Here is a 26,048-nt window from a genome sequence, read left to right on the forward strand (position 1 = left end):
TGTCAGAAGTTAGACTTTTCTCAGGTAATTTTTTTTTTTAAAGGACTTACTTCCTTTTGAATATGGACCTTTCTATGCTTGTTCTATAGCTTCTTCAACCGTTGTACAATATTAGCAGCCATCACCTACCCAACCTAGAAGGGTGTTCCATGTTTCCACCTCCTTTCGCGTTTAAAACCCTCCTCAGAAGAGCAGACAGATTGTTGACTGTCACCTCTCAGGTGACTCTGAGGCTATCATTTCTTTAAATCACATCAGCTGGTACAGCAGAATTAAAAAGCAACAAATGATGCAATGAATGAAAATAAAAAGTTAATATACAATAACCTAGCCATGCATTACAGATGGATAGCACTGTAGAGCTTTTCTAGGACGTGAAGGAACACATTTCCCAAGTATTTCAGCCACAAATTACAATCTGGCATATACCCAGAATCCCTCTCTTCAGGCCTGTCAAACACATCTGTCATGAGCTGTGAAGAGCTTCCAGGGAACTTCCCTGTGATCGTCGTTAAGCATTCAGATGCATGCTCTGTGCTGGAAAAGTTATGTTTCTCCTGTATTATTAGTCACTAAAAGCAGCAAACCATAGCATATAGGACCTTCAGGACTGGAATATTTGTTTTAAAATCACTATATACATGTCATCATATTTCCAACCTGTTCTGCTGTAGAATCATGTATTTTCTAAATGAAATATTGTTAATTACCTTGAATGCCAATTGTCAGGTCAGTTATTGAAAAACAAAGGCAATTTATGTCAAGGTAATCATGATATATGAGAATTTTTATAATTGAACACACAGAAAAGTAACACAGAGCTAATCATAGCATATTGTTAATGTAATAGCTGCATAAGTATATTTGTTTATCAACAGATACCAAAGATAAATAGATCATTAACAGGAAACTAAAACTGAATCACAAACATGCATGTAACAGAATATCCCTACTGGTCAGACTTAGGTTACATTGATCAGATTAGGTAAATTGAGGAGGGTGATGAGGGAGGGGAAGGAATTATAATACAGAGAAAAAAATCCCTTGATAGTTTTGTATGTCTCTCTCTTTTTTTTTTTTATTTAGTTCCTTTTCATTATATGCTTCAGCATGGGGACACCCAAATCAAGTTATGGCTATCTAAAAATTACAAGTAATTACAATTTTAAAAGTCCAAATCCATCATAATTCCAATTAATAGAAATATAAACCATATGACCTACCCAGTCTGCCCAGCCATAGTAACCACTAAACTGTAAAATCCCTTCCTCTCTCACAGAGATCCTCTGTGCTTCTCCCATGTTCTTGGAATTCAGATACAGTTCTCATCTCCACTGCATCCACTGGGAGGTTATTCCATGCATTCATCATCCATTCCATAAAGAAATATTTCCTTAGGTTGCTCCTGAGTCTTCTTCTACTGTCATCCTATGAGCCCTTGTTCCAGAGCTTCTGTCCCTTTGAAAGAGGCTCACCTTCTATAGAATATATGAAGTCCCATTTTAAATACAATGTAGAAACTGGAACTGAATTGTCCAGGTCAAGCTGTGCGTATTGTTCCGGTAGCGCTTTATAATAGGATCCGTGAACCTGTTCTAAAATACATACAGGAATGGATGTTAATGCATCCGTTACATGTGGCAGAAGCACCCATTTTTATAAAGATACAAATGTAAATTACATCAGCGGAAGAAACACGGCTGCTTAGACATCTATGTGCTGGTGAATAGATGTGCGTAACCCTAAGTTCCTATTCAAATAATAGATTCTCAGAAGCTATTGTCCTAGTTTTCACCACTTGTAGCTGCCAGTAAGTTTAAAAGTCACTCTTTAGAGTTCTCCTTCCTAGTTCTCCTTTCTTAGATACAACTCTTACAGCAAAGACTTTTCTCCCCAGAGGGATATTTATTTATTTACTAGTAAAAGAAGCCCGTTTCAGAGCAAATGAAATGGGCGCTAGCAAGGTTTTCGTTGCCAACACCCCCCTCCCTCCCTCCCTGGCCAACCCCTTCGTTGTTCTGGCATTGCTCCGCCGCCAACGTCATGATGTAAGATGCGAGGGCGGGGCCCGGAGCAATTTTCCACCCCCCTGCCTCCCTCCCTGCCAACCCCTTCATTGTTCTGCCATTGCTCCGCCCTTGAGGGCAGGGCCCGGAGCGATTTTGGTGGCTTCACCACCACGAACCTTCAAACCTTTTTGAAGGAAGTCAGAGCTTGGCTTCACTGACGTCAGTGTCCTCAGAACGTTGAGGGTGAGTTTTATTATAGTAGATTTGCTGCATTTGTATCCCACATTTTCCCACCTATTTGCAGGCTCAATGTGGCTTACATTATATTGCAACATCAATCCCCTTAATGGTAGAATTACAGAATGTTGTTACAGATAAGGTGCATAAAATATCGTAGTAATCATGTTAACAGAATAAGAATATCGGAATATTATTACAATAGATGTATAAGGATGACATATAAGATTAACATTGGATGAATAGATAAAACATAGCATTAGTGAGGACAGGACAGTATATAATGATCAGTAATTAGGATATCTTGTGTTGAGAGGCTTAACTTTAGTTGTTCTGCTCCAACTGGATTATATAGCACTTCTCCTTTTCCTCATTCAGCTCTTTACAGGCAGTGATGGAAGACAGGGTCCCTTGAAACAATTCAGCAGTTTTCTAGGCTCTGAGGCTGGTTCCCACTCCTTGCAATTTAGGTTCAGAGACTGTGTTCAGAAACCTTCCTTTAATAAAGGAGAAGATGCTGCAGCTTGGAGGTTAAAAGTTACCTTGCATTGATGGTAAGGAATTGGCCAGGGTCCCAGGAGTCAAAACCCTGGTCTCCTTTAAACTTTAGTGGCCAGGGATCTGAACCAAAGACAAGAAACCTCCCCCCTGGCTGTGTATTTATATTAGTCTTTGATTTCCCTCCAAGCAGGGGCGTAGACAGACCTTGACGGGAGGGGGGCAGAGCCCAAGGTGGGGGGGCACATTTTGGCCAGCCTCCCTGCCGCCACCACTTCTGCCCCCCACCAGCCAAACCGGGGCCCCAGAGCCAATTTGGGGGGGGCCTAGGCCCCCTGGCTACACCACTGCCTCCAAGGGATCTATCCTCCCATCATGTCAGTCAGGAGAGGAGGCACAGCCCCTGTCCTGGAAACTGTGGGGAGAAAGAAAGGTCAGGATTCCTTTATTCTGGTAGAGCAAAGGAAGGTTTCAGTCCTGCTCAACAGGCAGAACCTTAGTGATCTCTACACCTGTATGTGGGTATTTCAGAACCTGGACATGTAAGGGCCAGTACATAGACATGTACAGTATATGTAGCAATTTGGAATCCAAAGGAAAGGGTGAGCCCCAAAAAACAAGTGGGCAGGCGGTCTGCAAAATCTGACAAGACTTACATCTACTATAAGTGAGATACCTCGGATCCTTTAATCAATTGGGCTCCAGAAACTGCACTATCCTCTGTTCCATTACTTATTACTGAAGTCAGACTAATCAGCCTGTAGTTTCCAGTGTTCTCCCTTCCACTTTGGTTACCTCTGGGGGAATTCTGCGCAAAAAATATTAAATATTTTACACAAAGATGTTAAAAATTCTGCAGACAATATTTTACAATTCTAAAAAGATCTGCAGACTTTATATACCCATATAAGACAGACGTATAAGTGTTGCCTTTGAGTAATAATGCATTTATAATGCAATATTAAAAAACATTATTCCTCAAAATTTTTTGTGCATAATTCTTCCATCATAAGTCCTACAGTTGCTTCCCTGGTTCCTCCACTCCATCTCTATCCTTTCATTGGCTTGATCTGCTTAACAAAAACACATATAAAGTTTCTTTCTCTCTGCACCCTCCAGGCTCAAAAGCCCCAACCCCTGCTTTCTCACTCATCCAATCCCTTCCCAGCAAGGCCACCAGATCTCTCTCTGCACCCCTAGGCTTGAATCTCTAGCCACAGTTTTCTTTTTCTCCAGCCTCCAGAGAGACCTCCAACATGCTTTGAACTGGCCTGGCTGTCTCTGGCTTCTCTCTCTCTCTCTCTCTCTCTCTCTCTTCCTTCACTCTTTCAGTTAGTATTCTTTTTAAGTTACAACTGTTCCTGAGGTCCATTAAGTCATCATCAGTAGAGCAATATAGGCCACTGAGCCAATGACCCTAACAATATTTTGCCTAACAGTATCAGCAATTAGAAAGGTTGGGGGAAGGGGGGTGAGACCCCTCCAACCAAAAAGATGTTCTGTTGCCCCTGCAGTAGGGTGAACAGCTGCATCTCAGTGTTAAAGCCAGGAGGGCCAGGGCCGGTCTTAGGCCGAGGCGACCGAGGCGGCCGCATAGGGCCTCACGCCTAAGGGGGCCCCGCGTGGCACGCCTCAACTCTGCCTCCTCTGCTCCATCCCGCTCTGCTCCCGCACCGAAGCCCAACCCCCCCCCCCCCCCCCCGACAGCCCTCCGTCCTCTCCATTCCTGCCACCTCCCATGGAGATCTCCCTTCCCGGAACTGGAAGCAGCATTGCGCGGCAAAATCCTCTTCGTCTCTTCAGTCAAGGCCAGTGCAACCTTCTTCCTCGCGGCGTCGCGCACCTCTTGCCCATTGGTGTTTCTGCCGCTCCGCCCCATACGCGGTGCAGCTGTAGCAGCAGAGCGAGGCAGGGGGGGCGGAGTCATGCGACACGGACCAGCAACGCTCGTGCTGGTCCCCGCAGCTGTGCGCTTGGAAGCAGAGCAGAGGAACAGAGAACAAGATGGAGGCCAAGTGGAGCAACAGCAGCAGAGCCTGAGACCGGGTCCGGGGCTGTACAGAGCAGAGAGCTACCGGTCAAAGGAAGGCTGAGCGGAGCGGGAGAAGCACAGGCCGGGGAAGAGAGGGTGAGAGATGCTGGACTTCCAGCACGGAGCCAGAAATCGTCCTCAGCTACCAGGTACCGCACTGCTTTTCCATTTTTGAGACCTCTATTGCACTAAAAGGGGAAGGAAGCCTTTAAATATGAGTCTGCACAATGAACTAGGTTTCATATTTGGGGGGGGAGGTTGCCTTGAAAAATAGACTGTATGCATATGTTGGGATTTGAGAAATCAGAGATGGAGGTCTGTGATTCCTGATTCATGGGAGCAGGGCTAGGGAGCACCTCAAACTCGGGGGGCTGGGGCAAGTCGACATGGATGGCAGGGGTGGACAAGGAGGCAAAGGAGAATCAGACATGGATGGGAGGGGAGGGCAGGGAAGAGAGGAGAAATCGCTGGACATGGACGGGAGGACAGGGCGGGGCAGAGGAGAAATCACTGGACATAGAGAGGAGGGCAGGGGAGAGGAAAATTGCTGGATTTGGATGGCTGGAGGGGGCAGGGTAGAGAGGAGAGTTGCTGGACATGGATGGATGGAGGGAGGGGAGGGAAGACTGGAAGGAGATGCACATGGATGGAGGGGAGGGAAGAGAGGAGAAATCTGGACATAGATGGAGTGGAGGGCAGGGAAGAGAGGAGAAATGTTGGGCAGGAATGGAGGGAAGGAAAGACAAAGGAAGGAGATGCACATGGATGGGGGGGAAGGGAGAGAGGAGAAATGCTGGACATGGATGGAGGGGTGGGGAGAAAAGTAGATGCACATGGATGGAGAGGAGTGAGGAGAAATGCTGGATATGGATGGAGGGAAAATTGCTGAATTTAAGGGCTGGATCGGAACACTTTGAGGGTAGATGCTGAAACTGAAGAAAGGATAGGGACAGGGCTACAGATGGTGGACAGGACACATAAGGACACAGGAAGATGGTGGACATGGTGAGAGAAAAAATATCAAATGAAAAGAAGACACTGCATGAAATAGAAGACACTGGGACCAAAGCGAATAGAAAAACTAAATGATCAGACAACAAAGATAGAAAAAAAGTATTTTATTCAGAATTTATTAATTGGAATATGCCAGCTTTTGGAAATGTGCATCTGTGATATTTTGCATGTAAGTTTCAATTTTCTAGTATTGCTGCATGTTGAGTCTGACTTCTTGAGGTAATTTACATCTTTTTTGGCTACTTGGGGTTGGGGATCTCTGTGTTGCCTCTCTGGTTTGATGGGTTACAGAGTAATAGGGGAATTTGAAAGTACTGGATCTTTTCTTAATATTTTTCCTTTATTCTCCTTTGTTATGAGAATTGGAACTACTAATTGTAGTGGACTTGAACTGAATAATTTCTGGGGAGGGGGGGTTTCATGATATCATTGTGCTTATTATTTCAATCAGTTTTTCTGTACAAGTTTAGCTTCATTTGTCTTTATTTGAAATTTCATAAATAAAAAATTTTCTAAAAATTGAATAATCAATGGCGTGGAGCTAGGGCGGGATGGGGGTGGGGCTAGGATGGGGCCCCACCAAATTGGTCTGCACAGGGCCCTGCACTTGCTAAGACCGGCCCTGAGGAGGGCCATCTTCGGGCTTTCGAGAGGAGAGTGCAGATTTGGTCTCCAGTCAGCTTGGTAACACCTACAACGTCAGGAACACTCTTAAGCAGAATAAAATAAAAGGTATATGAGAAAAACTGTATCCACAAGTGCTACCTGACTTTGCCTCACTCACTCTTTCCAGCTGCACTGGCTCAGATTGCTAATGCAACCTTCCTTTTTTTTTTCCCCCAGGCTGTGCAGCTGATACTGCTAGCTCTTGCTGCTTTTTTAGTTTGGGACATATTATTTATTTAGTTATTTAATTTTAAAATGTATAGCCTGCTCTATCTAAATTCTAGATGAGGTACAAAAAAGACATTCACCATAAAATACAAACAATATACAGTCAGACCTACTAAAGCTGTTGCTTCTTCTTTGCAGCTACAGAGTATTGCTACTGCTACTTCCAGGTTTCCATAATGAATTGTACAAGATAAATGCAGAATTCTGCTTGGGATGGGACTTCTGTACAAAACTTGCATTGAACAATTGCACAGAATTTCTTCATAAGTATTTTGTGCAATGAAAACACACCCTCCAATTTTTTAATCCTCTGGATCCACTACCTAAATCTAAAGAAGCACTGAAGAGGTTAAGACAACATAGCCGCCAGAATTTCTCAAAAACATACTTCAATACTCTCAAATGTATCTCATTCAACCTCATTGTTTTGTCTGCTTTTAGTTTATCTAGCTCCTCACCAACACAAACTTCTGAAAATCATTTGAGGTCTACATCACTTTCATTCCTATTTGTATTTGTTTTCTGTGCTTCTACTCCTAATTCTTCATCCTCATCAACCTCTGCATATTCCTCTCCTTTGCCCCTGAGTCTTTATTTTCCCCCATAGTCACATCTGTCCCCTCCCATCTTTCTATCTCTTTGGATAATTTGATGTCATCTTTGACTCCTCTATACATGTTCAACATATCTGCAACACTGTGCACATCTAGTAGTGCTATAGAAATGGTAGCTTTAAATAATCTGAGCTAATTGATTAGCTGGATTGTTATTCCAGGCTTTTCTCTTTAGTAATCCTTGAAGCAGTAGTAAGGAGTCATCTATGTGAAGTGCAACATTTCAGCTCAGATGATCCTTTAACTATCCTGGCTGAAGAGTTCCTTGGTGACTCTGTGGGTCCTGAAGCCAGTGGCGTACCAAGGGGGGGCGGTGGGGGCGGTCTGCCCCGGGTGCACGCCGTTGGGGGGTGCCGCAGCGCGCGCCTGCTCCGAGTTCGTTAACTTCGCTCGTTCGCTGCAGCTCCCTCTGCCCCGGAACAGGTTACTTCCTGTTCCGGGGCAGAGGGAGCTGCAGCGAACGAGCGAAGTTAGCGAACTCAGAGCAGGCGCACGCCGCGGCACCCCCCCCCCCAGTGGCATGCACCCGGGGGGGGGGGCCGGTGTCATTTAGTGGGGGGGGGGGTGCGCTGCACCCAGGGGGAGGCACATCGGCGATCCGCCCCGAGCCAGGAACGCCACTGCCTGAAGCCCACTTCCTCTCTCTCTCTCAAAAAAAAATACAGTTTGGCCTACAGGCCCCAGGTGTTCCTCTATTTGGCTGGTCTACCCCTAGTGCTTTGTTCTGATGTACCAATAGGGGCAGTCATCACCACAAACCAAGATTCCTGTGCCAGAGGCAGGAGCAAATGGGCATCACTGCCTCCTTACATGGGGTGAGATGGGAACGGGGCGGGGACACTTCGAGATCCACTTGGAGAGCCAAGGATTTTTTTTTTTTTTAAGAGGGAAGGATGTTGTCTTTTTGTACCCAGAGGAGTCACCAGAGTCCTTTTGTTCAGCCAGGGTAGTTACAGGGTCATCTAAGTTGAAGTGCTATGATTCACCTCAGATGTCCCTTTAACTGAAGTGCTAGAATCTCTACTACTGCTTGGTGGCTGTGCTAAAAATTCTGTGCTAAAAGTGAAATAATAAACCTTGATGAAATTGTGTGTCATTAACAGTGGTTTAAGGTCTGTCTGTACTACTTAGCCCCCCCTCCCCCCAAAAAATGTGCTAAGAAGAAGTAAACCACTGTGCTAAGTGCAAGCACAGTTTATTACACTGGTGCCAGAGTTAAGTGAAACATTTTCACTCCAATGCATCACTGCCCTTAGTAATTGCTACAGCTGGTCACACAAGAACAAAGCACAGGACTGGTTTAAACCATTAGATTAGGCGATTGCCTATTGCAGCAGTTTCAGAAGGGCAACAAAGAGCAGCTATGGTCAAAAACAAAGCAGTTCATCCTCATAGCCTAACAAATGCAAAGAGTCACCACTGCCTATTTTTAACAGTATCCAGGGCATGCAAAGAGAACACATTGAGTGTACTACAATCTCAGAGGAAGACTAGAGGTCTTGAAAGTTAATCGAGGGGGCGCAAGGCTGAAGGCTCACCTTGGGTGCCTAATACTCTTGGCCTGGCCTGAGGATCTGCTCAACAGCAACAACAGAGGACCTTCACACGAGTAAGTTAACTCAGAAAATTATTTAACAAATGGTGTTAACATCAATTAACAGAACTGTTATCCTTTTTTTTTTTAATGCATTCTTGTATCCCACTGTTATCCAAAAACAGGTTTCGGTTCAAAGTGGCTTACAATTTTCAATTAGGCTGAAAATTACAATACTGGTTTGCAGTTAGGTAGCGGAAAGGACATTTAGTTAGCTATAGAATTTTTTTGAAGAGGTAGGTTTTCAATTCTTTTCTGAACTGAAGATAATTAGAGATGCTTCTTGTGTAGTCTGTAGTATGGGGGCGAGGTGGGGGGGGGCAGTGTATGTCCAAATAGTGATGGAATCCCCTATATAAATAGCATTTTATTTGTTTGGGACCAAGGCTGGGTCCGGTAACCACTGGGAGGCCATACGCAGCTTCAGGGCTGCCGAGAGACTGGGCCAGGACCGAGGCAAGGCTGCCCCCAGGGCCCCGCCCCTGCCCCCTGAGGTCATTGTCGTCGCCGCCCCCCCTCCATCCACCACCGGGCCGGGCCCCCCTGAATTCAAATCATAGCGCCTCACCTCGACCTTGCTCCGTGTGAAAGAAACGCAGCAGCAGCAGTCTGCAGATCGCCTTCCTTTGGGCCTTCCCTCCCTGTGTCCCGCCCTCATGCAAGTTACGTCAGATGAGGGCGGGACACAGGGAGGGAACGCCTGAAGGGAGGCGATCTGCAGACTGCTGCTGCTGCGCTACTTTCACATGGAGCAAGGTCTAGGTGAGGCGCTATGATTTGAATTCAGGGGGGCCCGGCCCGGTGGTGGACGGGTGGAGGGTGTCCCCCCTGCCCCCCCTCCCTCTCGGCGGCCCTGCGCAGCTTATAACACTCTTTCCTTTTCTCCACTCTCATAATGACTTAGGCCAAACCAATACTATTGTATACTGTAATCAGTTCTTTGGGAAAACAAATACAATGTGACAATATGGCTAAAGCTTTAGGCTTGAAAGACTCTCCTTAACAAGTATGGTCAACAGTTGGAGAGGCAAAAGAGCCAAAGACAGCTATGCAAATGTAGCACTTAGTTTTTATACTCAAAGGAGTTTTCCTCCTAACAGTTCCTTTCTTCTGTTTGTAATACTGGGCCATTAGATCCTACTTCCTTCTGGAAAAGACTGGAAAGTCTCAGGCCTGTGTAATGCTCTGCCCAGCGACTACTGATGTCAGGTGCAAGGTAAAATTACACTGCTGATCGTAGATACTCTGAGAATCTATGCAGGCACCCATAATGCAAGACTCCAGTGGTCCTACACACAAAAGAGTTTCCCATCCTTTTCAAGCTAAAGAAAAACCTACAGTTTCAAAAATTCTGTATGTGACATCAACTTCAGTGCAGCAGGCAGTGTGAACACGGGTAGGACTCAGAGTCAAACGAAAAGGTAGGGACTAGAGAATGACACAGGGACAAAGCTTGCCCCTGTCCCTGCGGAGTCTGTCTCCGTCCCCGTCCCATCCCCGTAGGTTTTGTCTCCATCCCCACCCTGCCCCCGCAGGTCCTGTCTCCGTCTCCACCCCGTCCCCGCAGGTTCTGTTCCTGTCCATGCTCCGTCCCCATGGGCTCTGTCCTTACCTGCAGAAGCCTCAAACAATTATGGTTTTATATTTAAATCTTTTATTAAATTATCAAAAGGAATATGCTGTGCAACTATTGTGTATAAATTACAAATAGAAACAATAATAACAACAAGCAGCTATAATAACCCTCCTCACCACCACCCTCTACCCTTCCAATTCCAACAGTAGCTGATTTCTACTTCTCCAAGGAATCCTAACCCACCCTGTTAAAATGTCCAGGGGTACAAAATACAACCCATTCTGTATGCCCTAGAGGGGAGAAATATGCCCTATGAAGCATTGTTATGATTTTTTAATCTGTGGATGAATAAGAAGTCATCAACAATCTCAGGATTCAGTCTAGTTCTCCTGTCTTCCATAGTCCTTCTTGCAATAGAAGATGTCTTCTTAGAAGATGTGCTGGTAGCAGTATGTACAGGATCCCCCATGCAAATTTTGCTAGTTGTGGCCAGCTTGTTTGCTTGTTTTTCCAAAAAATCAAAATATCGTTGTCTGCATCACTCAAACATAAATAACAGTCCAGTTCGTTAACAGGCTTCAAAGTTTGTCCCTGCCGTCGTGGGCTCTGTCTCCATCCCCGCCCCATCCCCATGGGATCTGTCCCCACAAGCTCTGCCCCAGTTCCCATCCCCATGGTTACTACGGGTCCCCGTCCCCGTGTCATTCTCTAGTAGGGATGCACTGAAACCCCACCAGAGGCTAGAAGGATTCAAAGAGGAGGTTCAAAAGGGAACAGTGGAGGTACTGCATGCCACAGGTACCAGAATGGGAGTGCGACTGGGAGCAAGGCTCAATCCTAACCTAACAACTAGAGAGCTTGGCAGCGGGGCCTGAGATTACTTTTTTGGCCCCTCCAAACAAAAGGTGGCTCTGCTGCAGCTATCCAGGGAAAAAAATGGATGATGGTATACTTCATAGGTATTGTAGTTTTTCAAAAGCAGACCTTATAACACAAAAAGCACTTGGAATAGAGTATAATTTTAATATAAATGTGACTGCAAGAAACAAGCATGGTAGCAGGTTCCCTCACTGAAATAGTTTTTACTAAATGCTTCTGTTAATGCACCTGAGAGACGCTAGTTACGGAGACAAAGGCATCAAAGACAGTAATTGCTGTGCTATTTTGGGTTACATTCAACTCAATACATTCTTCCATTTTGTACAGTATCTCTACAGTAGGAAGCACTAACACTAGGGTCATTCATCATTCTACAAACTATAAAGAAATCAGGGAGGAAAAAAAGCAAGAAACATGTTCAATGATATTGATTTAGGTAAATTGTCAATTAAATCCAGTATGTAAGCCGATTGCATCAGATTTTGAGGCATCTTCTGATAAACCCAGAACAGTCTTAGGAGTGCCATTACTGTCATTCTTTGTCTGTCCTCTGGTTTTATATGTAGAGAGATCCTAGGGTCCTGCTAAGGGGTGCTAGCAGTGACACTTAGAGTCTATACTAAGATGTTATACATTTACTTGGCTATGACATTACTGATTGTCAGAGAGGGAAAGAGAGAGAACAGCCATAGTGACCACTATTGGCTTTGAAGGGTATAAAATCCTGTACATAATTCAAAACATTGACTTTGGTTCCTTGTCTACATGATTTTGGTTCCTTGTCTACATGTGGAGGAGAGCCATCCAGCCCAAAGACCCTAGCCATCTATGTCCAAACACTTATAGGAGTTCGGGATACCTGACTACTCTATTGCCTGTGGGGTGGGGGCAGGGTTTTAATGCCTACCCACAATTGGGTGTCTGGCTACACCCCTGCTCTTTTACAATTTCTAACAAGCACATTTTTGAAGAATGACTATAGAATTTTTTTATGCCATAACGGATTACTAATTTATTTTCCAGTATACCTCTGACTTGTCTCACATATACCACATTGGGTATGTATATTCTAAGCCATTTGCACCATTGCACAATGTTATTTGCATTAATGTGCCACATAGTATTAAGCTTTATATCATTTTTTTCCATTATGCCACTTCTGTTTGACAGTATATTTGCTAATAATAGATCCCTTTATTAATGTGAATATCAATGTTCATTATTATTTATTATACATATATTATATATGAATAATAGTGCCATAGTACAATATTTATGTTTATAATGTTTTTGTACCTTTTAGTTGTAGTGATGTTATATTGATTTATGCATTTGTTAATATGCATGTTTTTAATTAATTTAGTAAAGCGTATAATTTACTACCATTTTACTAACATGTTATTGTTTATTTGTACATTCTTTTTGCCCCTGATACAGCCCATAGTATTGCAGTACTCCAATAAACATCTGATTGTCCCCTACCAGTCTGCTACCTGTTCTTTGCATTGGATTTTGCAGACTGCCTGCCTTGTTTGGGGGGGGGGGGGTCAGTTTTGTTCGATACCAATGTAAGGGTCCTGGTAGGACCCTTATTAGTCCTATATGTTCCTGCCTACAGAAACATACCAAGTCAGAGCAGAGAGAAGGTGCATACTATCTGGTTACAGCATCCCCCTTCCAGGGATGGTTGAAATGGTACTGCCTACTCAGAAATCTTACTGGGTAGTGTTTTCAGTTGTGAAAAAGCCGACTCCTAATTGGAGTTTGAAGGTGATAGGACCCAGCCCCTTAGTTTTTTGTGTGTGTGTTTTATCTTGGGGTTTTTTTGGTCTCCAAATGGGTCAGTTTCGCATGTACCACTTCTAAGCTAGGAAATGTGGAATATGGATCTCACACTCTCAAATTTACTGCTAATGCTCACAATAGTACTGGCAAAGAGAGCTTCCTTCTGAAGTTTATATGATGTCACATGCAGTGCTTTTTTTGTGCTGGTACGTGCCGGTATGGCATACTGGCACCTTTTTTTCCTAGGACCAGCTCACCTGCCCGCCCTTAGCTCCCCGACAGCCCTGCTTTCTGTTCCTGCCTCCCCAAGTTTAAATCTTGTATTTTTTTTACCTGAAGTCGCAGTGCCAGCGGTGGCATTAGTGAAAGCAGCAGGCTCATCTACTCCAGCCTTCCCTTCCCTCTCAGTGTCCCACCTTCCTCTGATGTAGTTTCCTGTTTCCACGAGGGTGGCACACTGAGAGGGAAGCGAAGGCTGGAGTAGGTGAGCCTGCTGTTTTCATTAATGCTGCCGCCGCCGGCGTTGCGACTTCAGGTAAAAAAATAAAAGATTTAAATGTGGGGTGGCAGGAACAGAAAGCAGGGCTGTCGGGGAGCTAAGGGTGGGCAGGTGGGGCTGGGGTTGGTACTGGAACTCAACGGAGGCTGAAAAGGGGGGCAGGTGGAGGTTGGGACAAGTTACTGGACATGGATGGGAGGAGAGGGCAGAGGGACAGCAGAGTTGCTGGTCATGGATGGATGGAGGGGAGGGCAAGAGAAATGCTGGACATGGATGAAGGAGAGGGACGACAGGAAGGAGATGCACATGGATGGAGGGGAGGGGAGGGGAGAGAGGTGAAATGCTGGACACAGATGGAGTGGAGGGCAGGGAAGAGAGGAGAAATGTTGGAGGGAAGGAAAGACAGAGGAAGGAGATGCACACGGTTGGAGGGGAAGGGGGAGAAGAGAAATACTGGACATGGATGGAGCGGAGGGAAGACAGAGGAAGTAGATGCACATGGGTGGAGTGGAGAGGAGACATGCTGGACATGGATGAAGGGGAGGGAAGACAGAGAAGGAGATTCACATGAATTTGACATGGATGGAGGGGAGGGGAGAGAGTTGAAATGCTGGACATGGATGGAGCGGAGGGAAGAGAGAGGAAGTGAGATGAACATGGATAGAGGGGAGGAGAGAGGAGAAATGCTGGACATGGATGGAGGGAAAGAGGAAAAATGCTGGACATGGATGGAAAGAGGAAGGAGATGCATACTGACGAGATAAGGGAAAAGAAGAGAAGAACTACACGTGGATGGATAAAGTAGGCAAAAGCTGGATCCACTCTATACCTCCTCCAGTCAAAGTCCGCGGAGGACCCAGCTTTTACCTATGGATGTAGGGCAAGAAATGAAGAAGAAAGGAGGAAAGTAAAGAAATAAATGGAAAGGAAGCCCTGGAAATGGAGTTAAGGGAACAGATACAGAGCAGCAGGATCAGAGACTGGGACCAACATGATCAGAAAAACAAAGTCATCAGACAACAAAGGTAGAAAAAATCATTTTATTTTCATTTTAGTGTTTGGAAGATGTCCAATTTGAGAATTTATATCTGCTGTCTCTTTTGCACTGGGTATACTGGAGCTGTAACAGCTTACAGAAATTATTTATAATGAAAAAAAATCACAAGTTATTTTTGTCTCCTATACTGGTATAGTATTTTCATTGATACTGTTTACCTGCGTCATGGCTGGTATAAGGGGTGTGGCTACCATAGAGGCAGAGCCATTGATAGTGATCCCACCCATAATGTGTACCGGTACCTTTTTTCCTACAAAAAAAGCACTGGTCACATGTATTGGCAACTTATCCAAAGGCGCTTGGAAATTCTATTTAATCAAGCCTTTAGCACCCAATACTACAGGAAATATTTCTGTATCTTTATACCAGATTTTCTTGGTCTGTCTCAGGGCAATTTCTCCAAATGGGTTATTTTTGTGCATACATAACAGGAATTAACCTCGCTCCTAAGCCAGGGTATGAGGAGTATGATCTCAATCTCTCAAATTTACTGCCAGCTCTCACCGTAGTACTTGCATTGTGCCAAAGAGAGCTTCTTTTTGGAGTTCATAAGATATAACAGGTATAGGCAACTCATCCTGTGGGCTTTAGAAGTTCTTTTTGATCAAGCTTGTGGCACCCAAAACAACAGGAAATATTTCTGCCGCATCTTCTTATTCTTGGACTGCATTTCTTGGTACTTGAGGATCTTCCCTCTTTCCACATGGTCCATCGAGTAAATGCTTGGAACAGACACCTCTATAATCAATGTTGTTCTGGTGTTTTTCTCTTTTATCACTATATCCCGTATTCTGGCATCCAGTTTTTTATCAGTCAGGATAGGGATGTTTCTGTCCAGTGTGAAATATACATGAAAGATCAGAGGTTTTACTCCCCCCTCCCCCTGTTTGATTGAGAAGCTGAGCAGCATATTGATCCTCAATATGATGGGAACAAAACTGAGAAGCCCCACTCTGGAGCTACACTATAAAGGAGGTACTATATATAAAATTGTTCTTAACTGAAAGCATGTGTGGAAGTCAATCCCAGGAAAGAGCCGGTCTTAGCACTGTGGGGCCTTGTGCAGACCACCAGTTCAGTGGGCCCCCCGGCCATGTCCCCCTCCCCCACCTGCCACCATAAGCCATAATTTATCAGAGTTTAAAAGGAGGTTTAGAGCTCTTGGAACCTCATCTTACCCCATATCTTGATGTGCATCCATCACATTTCAGTAGAAAGCAGCAGACAGCTGCAGCGATTTTCATATTCTGTCAGATCACTGAGCCCAGAGTCTCCTCACTGCTGCATCCCGCCCTTGCAGAAGCAGGAAGTGAAATCAAAAGGGGGCAGGATGCAGTAGTGAGGAGACTCTGGGCTCAGCATCTGATGGGATATGAAAATTGCTGCAGCTGCCTGATGCTCTCTCCTGAAATGTGCATGCACATTAAGGTACGGAGCAGGGAGGTGTTTAGAGACAGGGGGACAGATGTGCCAGAGATGCAGGGCCCCTAGGAGCGCAGGGCCCTGTGCGACCACTCCTGCCTAAGACCGGCCATGGGAGAGATTGTGGAGGGGGATAATCGAATGGGGACGACCATCTCTAAGGGCGCCCATCTCTAAGGACGGCGCTGCGAAGGGGCGGGGCAACCCGTATTATCGAAACAAGATGGGCGTCCATCTTTCGTTTCGATAATACGGTCGGGGACCCAAAATCTCAACATTTAGGTCGACCTAAAAGATGGCAGATATATCAGAAATTTGCTATAGAAAACACTTACTGTAGCAGATATATTAGAGGCCCAACTAACTTCTGTTAAAGTAATTGAATTAACAACTCTTTGTTACCACCTCTGAAAAGAAGCTTTATCCTTGTTACTTTGTGTGACTGTATACTAGTTCCTGAAAAAAAGTGTTCTGTTGATTTTTTACATCACCCGAACCTAAGCTAAGCAACTATTGATTGAAGTTTACAAATATTGGCCTACACTACATGATTGGGTGAGAAAAGTGTGGAGTGTGTGTTGATGTATTATGCTATCTGGCCTTCCAGCTCTGCTGAGCTTGACCCCGACCTCAACAAACAATCCTAAAATGTATTTTAGTAACTGGTCTGATACTCACCAGGCAACCTAAAGTTATACATGTCTCAACTATTTAAACTGTGCCACACTGCAAGAGCAGTCAGAAATTAGAATCCTCACCCCCATCCTCCTCCCCCTCCCTCCCAAAAATAAACAGTGAAAATCAAGGAGAGCAAAGATCTTTAGAAATAAATGGCCAGAGCTTAAGTAAAAAAAGCTTTAAGGAATAGGAACAGAAAACAAAATCTTACAGGATCTGCAGACACAAACCAAATCAAAGCCAGTCAGAGATGCTGGGGCTCAGGACATAAATTAGGTAGGGAGGCTCAAAGTCTGCCAGCAGGCAGCCTTCTTCAGCTTTGGGCAGGTTTGGCACCCACTGTTACAGAAGGGCCCAGGGCAATTACCCTCCTTGCACCATCCCTAATGCCAGCTCTGAATCAAACACAATGTGAGCCCTGGTCACAAGAACCTCCACCATTCTGTCCATATTAAATGTCCGATACTGTGACATACTTCATGTAGATACCTTTTGTGGGTTATAAAATTTAAGTTTCTTATATATTGTTTCTCCTGCGAAGCCCATGCCAGTACTATTTTGGTTCAACTGAAACATAAATACTACACAAATAGCACAAGAGCAACAATGTGCCAGAGGGGGATCCTGACAGCGCCTTGTTAAAATATTTTATGAAAATAAAGTCTGATCTGCCTGATGCAGAGCTGCAAGACCTCCTTAACAAGAAGATAGAAGCTGAGGCTCAACATGAGAAGACCTGATTAAAAAAGAAAAAGAATATGAGGACTAACCATAATAAAATCTAATTTGATAGGCGGTGCCAGAGTAGGTATCCTGAGCGGTCACAACATGCTGATGCTCCAAGGTTTGCAGCTGTTGTGGGAAAACATAAGGGCAAACTCAAGTATCTACTCCAACTACCTTGCTTGTGAGCAGTCTCTTCAACAGCTTGCACTGAGTAGTACTGGGTCTGATGTGGTAATTATTTCCAATGCCATGGGGCAGACTGGTATGATGCCAGCCAATAGTGGGAGTGAACTTTCATTCAGCCCATTTTAGCCCTCTTACTCCATGTCAGGGTGGAGCTGTGGTCTTGTGCCTCACAGTGCAGACAGCAGTGAGAAGTACAGTAGCTGTAGAGCTGGGACTGACATGGGGCCTTCAAGTTTGGATGGTGCCTCAGAACAGGACCCACCGTTGAAGCTTGAAGAAGGACTGGACTCGCCATTTATTGGTGTGCTGGTAGGAGTTAGAGGGGGTTACACTCCCAAGCTGGTAATAGCCCACTAGGTCTAGCAGTAAGACCCATATATACTAGCTCTTTTGTAAATAAGTCATCTACTGTGACTCTAGACAGCATAGGCAATGGAAATTTCTGTTGTGCAATATACAGATAGTGTTTTCAGCCTTGTTGGGAAGTGGCAGGAGTGAGTGAATAGAATTGATCAGAAATGTGTGGTACTGGGAATGGACAGCTGAGTTTGAGATTCAAGTTGAGGATCTCAAGAAACGTAATAATTTCCTAATTAAAGATCTTCAGCTCGTACATCAAAAAAAGTTAGAGATGTTTGAAAATTATACCAAGCATTTAAATTTGAGATTCTTGAACTTCCCTCAGTCTGGTTTAGCATCTTCTTTATATATGTTTAGAAGATAATATAGAGAAGTTCTTCAAGTCCCTGCTGAATGAGTTCCACCAATAATGAGGGCAATGTACATTCCTAAGAATGATGTGGATGTGAGATAAGTGATAGAGGGGAGATGTGTTGAGGATGACTGGAGATTACTGGATGACTGGAGGATTCATAGCATGAGCTCTGACAAGAAATGAACATAGAGAGGACAATTCTATAACAATGCACCTATGCCCGTGCCCAGGGGCAGTCCAAGGCCACACTCTTTGCCAACTCCTCCCCTCCCCCCCCCCCCCCCGGCTGCAGTCTGGCATCTCCACCTTCCTTCCTCAACCTCTTCCCCAAGTCTACCTTCTTTATTTTGTTGTTTTCAAAAGTCGGTGGTGGCAGCGATCCCCATAAGCAGCCCTGCTGCCAGCAGCGGCGACTCTTCTGCACTGCAGCCTGCCTCTGAGGAAACAGAAAGTTACACCAGAGAGGCGGCCCACAGTACTGAGGAGACGCCAGTCGCAGGGCAGGGCATGAGGATCGCTACCGCTGTCGACTTTTGAAAAACAAAAAAAAGAAGGTAGGCTGGGGAGGGGAGTTGAGGAAGGAAGGGGGAAAACATGCCGCCTGAGGCCCCCACTTCAGCTGGCCTAATGGTAGGGCCGCCACCACCTGCGCCTGAAGATTTGATCATATTACCTCTCTACTTATTCAGCGTCATTGGCTATCCATCCTTTATCACATCAAATATAAGATTTTGACTCTCACACATAAAGTACTCTTACTCAGGCATCGCTCTGTCTACCCTAATCATTCCATATGTTCCACCAAGGATGTTCCGCTCGTTAAACAACAACCGACTTCACCTTCCACACCTAAAGCAGGCACACCATGAATCAATTCAAAACTATGTTTTCTTTTGGCTCGCTCTGAAGGGCATTTTCGAAAGGGACGTCCAAGTTTTGATTTGGACATCCTCGCAAAATGTCCTGATCCAGGGGCGGGGAAACCCATATTTTCAAAACAAGATGGACGTCCATCTTTTGTTTCAAAACTACCGTCAGGAACGTCCAAATCCTTAAATTTGGTCGTCCCTAGATTTGGTCGTTCCTAGACATGGATGTTTCTGATTTTCAGTGATTTTCGAAACCAAGGATGTCCATCTCAGAAAACAACCAATGCAAGCCATTTGGTCATGGGAGGAGCCAGCATTTGTAGTGCACTGGTCCCCCTGACATGCCAGGACAGCAACCCGGCACCCTAGGGGGTACTGCAGTGGACTTCATAAATTGCTCCCAGGAACATAGCTCCCCCAAAACCCACTACCCACAACTGTACAACAGTACCATAGCCCTTACGGGTGAAAGGGGGCATTTATATATCGGTACAGTGGGTTTGTGGTGGGTTTTGGAGAGCTCGCTGTTTCCTCCACAAATGTAACAGGTAGGAGGGGATGGGTCCGCCTGTCTGAAGTGCATTGCACCCACTAAAACTGCTACAGGGACCTGCATACTGCTGCCATGGACCTGAGTATGACATCTGAGGCTGGCATAGAAGCTGGCACAAAATATTTTTAAAGATGTTTTTTGAGGGTGGGAGGGGTTAGTGACCACTGGGGGAGTAACCAAAGGTCATCCCCGATTCTCTCCGGTGGTCATCTGGTCATTTCGGGCACCTTTTTGTGCCTTATTCGTAACAAAAACAGGTCCGGGTGAAAATGTCCAAGTGTTCGTCAGAGACATCCTTGTTTTTTTTTATTATGGGCCAAGGACGTCCAAGTGTTAGGCACGCCCAAGTCCCACCTTCGATAAGTCCCCTTGAACTTCGGACGTCCTTGCGACGGACTTCCACTACAGACATCCAAAATCGGGTTTCGATTATCAACTTTTCCTCACAAATATTTTAAACAGAATCGGCCCCAGAACCGACTCCTGAGGCACTCCACTTCTCACCTTCCTTTCCTCCGAGCAGATCCCATTTACCACCACCATCTGCCACCTGTCGGTCAACCAGTTTCCTATCCAGTTCACCACTTTGGGTCCCAAGTTCAGTCCTCTCAGCTTATTCATGATTCTTCTGTGAAGGACTGTTTCAAAGGCTTTGCTGAAATTCAAACAGATTACATCTAGCTCATGTCCTTCATCCAGTTCTTTGGTCACCCAGTGAAGACAATAAGATTCATTTGAAAGGATTTTCCTTTGGTAAAGCCATATTACCTAGGATCCTGTAACCCATTGGCTTCTAGAAAGTTAATCATCCTTTCCTTCAGCAACAACTCCATTATTTTTCCTACCACCAATATGAGGCTTACTGGCCTGTGGTATCCCACTTCTTCCCGTCTCCGCTTTGTGAAGAGGGACCTCATCAGCTCATTTTCAGTCCTGAGGAACATCTCTCGTCTCTAAAGATCTATTAAATAAATCCTTAAGGGGTCCCGCCAGGACGTCTGAGCTCCCTCAGTATCCTGGGATGTATCCCATCTGGCCCCATAGCTTTGTCCACTTTCAGATGTTCAAGCTGGTTATAAACACTTTCTTCCACGAACAGCACAATATCCACTCCATTCCCAGATACTCCCTCAGCAGCCAACCACGGTACATCTCCAGGCTTTCAATAAAGCAGGTAAATAAAGCAGGTTTCCAAATGCATCAGGCTTTCAATAAAGCAGGTTTCTCTCACCTCCAACACCCTTCCAAACCCTCAGGAGCTGGCCATCCCTGCCTGGGAACTCTCCCACTCCATAGAGGCTTCTCCCCCCCCCCCCCCCCCCCGGGATTCCTCTCCCCCCTGATCTACCCCACCTTCCATATAATCCATCCAATCATCTTCTTCCCTCTCCATTGGCCCCTCTCTATTCCAGTTGGGCCGCATGGTATATTGATTGCTTATCCAGGGGAACTGAGCCTCTTCCCTCCGCCTCCCCCTAGTGGGGGATGAAATTATAGGCTCAGCCTGGCTATCCCCCTGGCTCCCTCTGCTGGAGCTGGGAATCCATTCCCTTGTTTCCAGATTACTCTCTGCCTCCCTCCTTGCAATGGCTTCTGGTACTTGTATTTCAGGGTCTAAATGCTTCATCCTAGCCACCCTGGCAGTAGCCTTGTCACAACATATATGATCAAAAACTGCAGCCTGCATAGCTAGCCCAGATTGCTTAAAAAAATAACAAAAAAGAAAATATTAGTAACATTAGAGTGCTGTATAATGTTAATAAATTCATTCCAAAGTTATATTTGCACTTCATAGCAGCATACTTGTAAAGTAGCAAGGAGAACTACAAAAGTAGTTATCAATCAAACAGTCCTTTAGTACAAGTGTTATTTTCACTACCATATGGAGTACTAAGTAAGAAGGTCATCCATCAGGTAAGCAATACATGTGTTTTTTGTTTTGTTTTTTTACCAGGTCATGCCTTGGATTGTGATCACAGGGGTTTGCCTTCCAGCTTTACTTTAGAAAACTCTCAAGTTGCAATCTAAATGTCATGATGCCCTTCAGCAAATTCATCTCTTTTCAGCCCGTGACACAGAAACTTTTTGCTTCATATAATTGTGTTATGTTGAAAAATCATTTTGATTCTCTACTAAAAATATGCTGTTCCTTTGAGCTCAACGGTTAAATCGCACTCTGGTACAAGTGAGAAAGAGGAAGACTCTCTCACACTGCTATAACGAGTAAGGTGCCCTGACCCTGAAAATCAGTAATGGACTGGAAGGATGGAGTTGCAATTGCAATATTTCTGGTCTTTTGCCCAATAATACGAATAATCCAGTACAGCTCTTTCTGAAGCTACTAGAAGTATTTTGTCAAACCCACCCCTGACTTTACTGCAATTCTTATGAGCTCACTCAGCCTTTTCCCTCTTGGGATGCCCTGCTTTTGTGATGGTGCCAGTGTCGGAAGACTTGTGTATCATCCCCAGAGCTTCACAAGCTGAAGTTAGCTGCTACTGCTGCATTTTGCAGTTGGCCATATACACAGATAGATCCAGCTTCACTTCTGCTGCCCTGTGCTAGTTGCTGGGAGAAAGCAGTAGGTGAGTGGAGGGAAAGATGTAAGTAAATTAGGAGTGGGGGGAAGAGTGGACAGATTTAGATTCAGATAACTTTATGGGCATGACAATTTTATATGTTGCCAGAGTAATACTTTTAGGGGCAATTCTATAAATGTCGTCACCAGGATGCAGCATGCAAAAAGCTAATTCTATGGCAGCATCTGGGTGTCCAGATTGTGCAAAAGGATACTAAAGTAAGTTTGCATTTTGTGATAAAGTTACATCCAGGATAGTTGGGTTAAGGCAGTTTTAGTCTGAACTACAAGTCCCAGAAGGCATTGCAGGCAAGGAGCCAGGGGGTAAGATGGAAAACCCGGACTGGACTCCTAGCTGCAATAAGGGAGGACATGGGTGTAAGCTAACAGGAGGTGTAGATTGGCTGCCACTAGGGGGAAAGAGAGATAGGAAACCCTGTGTGCAGGAGCTCCTCATTAGTCTAATGTTTAACTCAGCTGGTATGGGTGTGTAGAGAAGCTAATGAAAGGAGAATGATTGGTTGTGAGAGCAGAAGCCAGGGATTGATTAGGCAGGTGGGAAGGAGTCTCAGGAGTTCAGTTCAGGGAGAGCAGCAAGGACGGGGAGAAGCAGTGGCAGGCTGAAAACCCTTGGGCAGGGAGGTCCCTAAAGTACTGAAGCAGGCTGAGATTCCTTGGGTGAGATAAAGTCCCAAAAGTATTGAATTCATTGTGAAGCTGATGCAGGGGAAAACCCTTGGGTAGAAGGAGTCCCTAAAATATTGAACTCTCCTGAATGTAAAGAGGATAGAAGGTAGAAAATGCTGCTGGGTGACTGAACTGTGATGATGAACTGAAAGAACTGTTTGTCTTGGGAATTGAATTACTGTTTATTGTGCACTGGATAAAGAGCCCAGACTGGAGCCTGTAAGCCTGTATTGAATCCTGGGTATGTGCTATGCTGGTGTTGGAACTGTGTACTAGAAACCTGCATGGAATAAAAGTCCTTAAGATTGAAGTTACTGGTGGACATCTATTTCTTCATTGTGCCGGGAGCCTGTGGCTGGAGGAGATTGTTCTATCCTTGGCTGCACAAGAGAGGCGCCTGGTTACAATTTACATGCTAATATTTAGGCATGCTCACTTATTTATTTATTTGTTTATTTATTTTATTTATTGCATTTGTATCCCACATTTTCCCACCTATTTGCAGGCTCAATGTGGCTTACATAGTATTGTTAACATAGTTAACATAACTTACACCATGTTAATAGCACATAAGGTAGTCAGTGTAAAGACGTAGCAGCTGGTGGGTGCTATTGAAGGCTTTACAGATAACATAGTATATAATGGCAGATGAAGACCCACATGGTCCATCCAATTTGCCCAATAAGGCAGCAAAAGCCACACCTGCCACTCCATGCAGGTTATACTCTGACATGATCATACTGGCATCACAAATAGGGCAGTCACACAATCATGGAAGAGTGCCTTTATAATTTTGGTTGCAGAATAATCACATTCATTGTCACTACTTTATTAACCAACAATATTGAAAAACTAACAACATTTTTAAAGTGTCTCCTCTCCCCCTCCGAGTTACACTCATAGCATGACATATGAATGTGACACAAAACATGCCCACTTGTTCTTGATCTGTCCCTGCTATTCTTGGGTTACAGACTACAGAAGCCTTCTCGGCACTAGTCCTATTTCCCAATTGCTGGAGTTGCCATCAAAGCCCACTCCAGCCCATCCAAACCCATCTTTCCATAATTGGGACAGAGACCATAAATGTCAAGCCTTAATTCCCTATTACTGGAACTGCCATCTAAGGACCAAGTTTTGCTTTGATTCCATTCTTATACATTTAAGAAGCCTTCATCTCTTGTGGGTGATGTGGCTATTACAGTGGTATTTTTTTGAGATAGAGCACTTTTTGGGGAGATGAGTATACTACATTTCCTCTTTCCCACCTACCCAAGGTCCAACATTGCCATTTGATTTCCCAACCCAGATGTCTGGCGTTGCCTCCTCAGGTATCCGGCATCTCCTATCTTCTCTTCCTACCTGTTGCCACTGCTGGAGCTCAGTTGAGCTGTGCTGTTGCTCTTGCCGCCCTCCACCAGATTAGCACTAAACAAAGTGAGCAGCTGGCATGGGGCCTTCAGCAAGCAGGTTCACGCAAGGATGGGTGTTAAACATTTGATGGGGCAGGTTTGCAATATACAGTACTGAGAACAATTGTGGTAACACAAGGTATTACAGTGAGAATTTAAAGTTCTGTGCTATCCATTAGTACCAATGTTGCTATGCTCTTAAAAAATCTGGGCACTGTATCTAGCATTACTTTTATAGGTGCTGCTGATCACAGCAGATGCTAGTGATTGCAAAATCTGTGTAATTATCCCGTTTGTACAATGAACCATGAACTCTGAAATTATTTTTCATTAGTACATCACTATTTCTTGACATGCTTTTTAAATTGCAAATTTTTTTTTTCAAGTTCAGGTGATAAGCAATTTTGAAATTTAAAATTGTCTTAGCTTTTTTCCTGGTTATACTATATGTGGTATCCATTCCATGCAGAGTTGTTCCAGGGGTGCCTGGATAGAAAAACCTGGAAGCAACAGTAGTCACGTATGCATGCCCTGTTCAGGGGGTTATCCATGACTGTGCTGTTGCATCCAGGGCTACTGGGCCCTCAAAGTGAATTAGGAATACACCTAGGCACCGGGTCTTCCGTGCATTATCTGTCACGGACAGAAGCCAAAGGGTGGTGGTGAATGGAATTCGCTCGGAGGATGGAAAGGTGAGTAGTGGTGTGCCTCAAGGATCGGTGCTGGGACCGATTCTGTTCAATATATTTGTGAGTGACATTGCCGAAGGGTTAGAAGGTAAAGTTTGCCTATTTGCGGATGATACTAAGATCTGTAACAGAGTGGACACCCGGGAGGGAGTGGAAAACATGAAAAAGGATCTGAGGAAGCTAGAAGAATGGTCTAAGGTTTGGCAATTAAAATTCAATGCAAAGAAATGCAAAGTGATGCACTTAGGGAATAGAAATCCTCGGGAGACGTATGTGTTAGGCGGGGAGAATCTGATAGGTATAGACGGGGAGAGGGATCTTGGGGTGATAGTATCTGAGGATCTGAAGGCGACGAAACATTGTGACAAGGCGGTGGCCGTAGCTAGAAGGTTGTTAGGCTGTATAGAGAGAGGTGTGACCAGCAGAAGAAAGGAGGTGTTGATGCCCCTGTATAAGTCATTGGTGAGGTCCCACCTAGAGTATTGTGTTCAGTTTTGAGGCCGTCCCTTGCGAAGGATGTAAAAAGTATTGAAGCGGTGCAAAGAAAAGCTACGGGAATGGTAAGGGATTTGCGTTACAAGACGTATGAGCAGAGACTTGATGACCTGAACATGTATACTCTGGAAGAAAGGAGAAACAGGGGTGATATGATACAGACGTTCAAATATTTGAAAAGTATTAATCCGCAAACGAACCTTTTCCGGAGGTGCGAAGGCGGTAGAACGAGAGGACATGAAATGAGATTGAAGGGGGGCAGACTCAAGAAAAATGTCAGGAAGTATTTTTTCATGGAGAGAGTAGTGGATGCTTGGAATGCCCTCCCGCGGGAGGTGGTGGAAATAAAA

General features: G+C 44.8%; 1 protein-coding gene across 1 annotated transcript in view; it reads right to left on the reverse strand.

The window, feature by feature from the left end:
• The window catches only part of CTNND2 (catenin delta 2), a 1,428,722-nt gene that overhangs the window by 1,090,854 nt on the left and 311,820 nt on the right, over positions 1–26,048 (reverse strand). The gene's annotated exons all lie outside the window — the stretch shown is intronic.

Source organism: Microcaecilia unicolor, chromosome 1 (assembly GCF_901765095.1).
Source record: "Microcaecilia unicolor chromosome 1, aMicUni1.1, whole genome shotgun sequence".
In the NCBI taxonomy this organism is placed as follows: Eukaryota; Metazoa; Chordata; class Amphibia; order Gymnophiona; family Siphonopidae; genus Microcaecilia; species Microcaecilia unicolor.